Source organism: Loxodonta africana, chromosome 3 (genome assembly GCF_030014295.1).
Source record: "Loxodonta africana isolate mLoxAfr1 chromosome 3, mLoxAfr1.hap2, whole genome shotgun sequence".
NCBI classification, from domain to species: Eukaryota; Metazoa; Chordata; class Mammalia; order Proboscidea; family Elephantidae; genus Loxodonta; species Loxodonta africana.
This window is the reverse complement of record NC_087344.1, coordinates 151,909,594-151,912,992: the sequence shown is the minus strand read 5'-3', so window position 1 is coordinate 151,912,992 and position 3,399 is coordinate 151,909,594. Positions and strand designations below refer to the sequence as shown.

The following is a 3,399-nucleotide window of genomic DNA, read 5'->3' as shown; positions in this document are numbered from 1 at the left end:
TTGACTGGAATGACTCACAGAAAGTCCTATACTTACAATTACAGTTTTAAAGCATAAAGAATACAAATGAGGAGACACATAGGGCAAGGACTGGGAAGGTTCTAAACATGGCAAGTCCTTGTCTCAAAAAGAGCTGCATTACCCTTCCATGTGCATAGATGTCTCTCATCAATAAGGAAGCCTGTGGAGATTTTCTGTTCAGAGCCTTTTTCTGAGCCTCATTTCTTAGGCATGACTGAATGAAGTTTTCCCCAACCTCTGTACCCCTCGCCCTAGGTTGGCCTACATCAGAAGGTCCTCTTTCTAGCCTTGCCAGCCCCCACTTGAGTCATCTTATAAACCCTCAAGTGTGGTCTGGAGGCCTATAAAAAACAAAGGCACCTCTATTACTCAGCAAGTTCCAAGCATTTAGATTTATCTCAAGGAGGACTGGAGACACGGTTTTTAAGTGCTGGGCTTCTAAGCAAAAGCTCGATGATTTGAACCCACCAGCCACTCCGAGGGAGAAAGATGTAGGAATGGGTGTCTATAAAGATTTGCATCCTTGGAAGACCTACTGGGCTGTTCTACCCTGTCCGATAGAGTTACTAGGAGTCAGTATCAACCTGAAAGCCAAGGGGCTTAGTGTTTTGTTTTTTTTTCGGAGTTATCTCTGAGAAACAAAGGAAAAGATGAATTTCTTTGGATGGAGTTAAATCTTTACTGCACTTCAAAAAACAAATAAAAAATCTGTGAAGTTTCTAGGTCATGATATATTGAGAAATTGGAATGTAATGGACATGGCCAAGCTCTCAGAAAACAGACTGGGGCTGAGTAAGTGTCAGAGCCCTGTCTTGTAGCCTCAACAGCACGTGGTCGATTTTGAGTCACTGCAGATGAGGTTAGTCTGGTTTGTCAGAGTGTATAAATCTTAAAGAAGGTTAATTGTTTTTTGTTGTATATCTAACAAATTCATGATTTTCGTAAGAAAAACTTACCAAAAAAAGAAATCTATAAAGAAGAAAATGAGAGTTCTCCTGCCTGCAGAACTCACTCCCCAGATAGAACACTGTGGAGACACCTTTCTACATTACACATGGGAAGCTGTGGTGGCTTTGGAGTGTAGTAGATGCTATTTGGACAAGGCACCCCGGAAGTCCCAAGTCCTGCCCTGACAATTATCTGCCCTCCCTGGGCAATGAGTAATGGGTGAAGGCAAGGAAAAGGAAAATAACACTGTTGTTTGCAGAAATTTCACCTTGGGGCAGGGAATGCTGGTAAATGAGGCCACTGTGTGATTTATGACAGAGACTTAAAGAGCTGTGCTATAGCGCTAAACCCAAAGTGCATTTTACCACAATTTCCTGAGATGCAAATGAAATGATAGAAGTCAATAAAAAGAGAGGTGCAGAGAGAAAGCAAGATGGATGAGTCCACTCACACAGGTCAATGGTCATCAAGTCCTGTCTGATAGAGGACTGCCTTGAGATTAGTCCTGGAAACTATGGATGCTACATGAGTATTCACACACCTCTATTGAGATGCTCATACAGGGTCCCTAGAAGTCAGAATCCATTGGACAGCAAGAGGTTTTTTCTTCTTCTTTTTAACTGAAATGATCATAGATAGGAGTCAGAATCCTACCGCCATTTTTTTTTTTTTAAAGACTTGTGGTTCCATGGTGTAATGGTGAGCACTCTGGACTTTGAATCCAGAGATCCGAGTTCAAGTCTTGGTGGGACCTTAGTGTTTCCTTTAAGTGAAGGATTAAAACAACACCTTAAATTTTTGCTTAAATTGTGAGTGAAACTTGTTACTCCCCTTTCCGCGTCCAGCCTCTGATCCTCATTTAGGAGCTAGAAAGGTTTCGGGCCTCCAAGGAGGAATCCTGAGCTCCTGCAGATCCCTGCTCACCTCGTGCTCCCCGTGGCCTTTTCGGCCTCGCGGCCCGGCACCCTTTTCCTCACGTCTCCTCCTCACGAACTGAGGTCCCAGAAACCCTCAGAAAATACCTGAGGAAGGAGACTGGAAAGAACAGAGAAGAGAACTGGAAAGAAAAAAGGAGGAAGTAGGGAATGGTAGGCAGAACTGGGCGTTCACAGCAGGGTTTTCAGTTGCTGTGTGTGGACCACCTATGCTCCTTACTCAGGAGCGCCCCCATCGCTTCCTGTCCCACCGGAGAACCCGGTTCCACTGATAAACCTCAAAGCTGCTTGCCTGGCATTTGTTCTTGCAAAGTTTCCTTTCACTGTGTGGACGCGTGAAGTGGATTAAGTTGGTTGGCAAGTGAGTGGAAGCCAAGTGAAGGGCCTTTTGGACTCCCTTGGTATTGACTAGTAGGTGGTGCACCCATGGACCGATATGCACAGCGTTTTTCCCTTTGCAGGCTGTCTGCAGGGCCTGGAGTGGAAAACTGGAATATCAAGGCCTAACAATGTTTCTTTAGAGGTAAAGAGAGATCGAGACAGATAATTGGTTATATGGGTTGAAACTGGTTATCTCCGGAGAACAGGGAATGTAGAAAATGATCAGGGCACTACTGTTTTTCATTAAAAAAAACTATTGGGCATATAATAAAGTACTTTGGTAAAAAAATATATATACAAAATAAAAATAACTTCTTTGTTATGTAGAGTGTTTTTTATTTGAATTTAAATTTTGATGTACTCCTATGTACCATCACTCTAAAGATTCTGGGGTTTGTGTCACATTCTTCAGTCCTTTCACCGTAAGATTATAAAAATGTTATTGGGGCAACTTTGAAGCAAATGACCAACCATTGTTCCCCTTTTCATGAGCTGAGCAGATGGACTAATAGACTTGAAGATCCTCCCACATATAACTGTCTCTATAGCTCATGCTCTGAAGCATCAGCAACTGAGAGGACTGGAAGTGATTTAGTGTAAACAGTCCTGAGACCAGGGAAATCCATTAAACTCTGCAAATCTCAGCTTCCTCATCATAACTCGCTAAGCCTTGCCTTCAGTGTTGGCTCAGATATAACGGGGCAATCTTCCATGCTAAGGAGAAGAGCAGCTCTCAGCTCTTACTCATCAAGGTAGCTCAGTCCATATCAGTCCATAGGCCATACAACTTCTCATTTTAAGGTCCTGCACGTTGCGTAGTTTTCTTTGTATCTACCCTTGATCCACCTCTTTGCTTACCTCTTTGGTATGGGGTGGCCCCTCAGGTTGTACTGATAGATCCTTACCTGCTGTCTCCACAGCGGCCACAAGGAGGAGCCAGGACCTTTCCCCTTGGGACTATTGTTATCTCTTCAAACACTTTTTCTGTCACTCCAGCTGCTCTGTTGCAAGGACTCTAGTTACATGGACATTAGACCACTTGATGTTTTCTCACAGGTCAATGATGCTCTGTTCTTTTCATTTTTAGTTTTTATTCCCTCTGGGTTTCATTTTA

At 43.3% G+C, this 3,399-nt stretch overlaps 1 non-coding gene across 1 annotated transcript; it reads left to right on the top strand.

Annotated features, from left to right (window-relative positions):
• The first annotated feature begins 1,651 nt into the window (after positions 1-1,651).
• TRNAQ-UUG (transfer RNA glutamine (anticodon UUG)) lies at positions 1,652-1,723 on the top strand. Its single transcript has one exon. It is a non-coding gene; the product is annotated as a tRNA-Gln (tRNA).
• Positions 1,724-3,399: the final 1,676 nt, after the last annotated feature.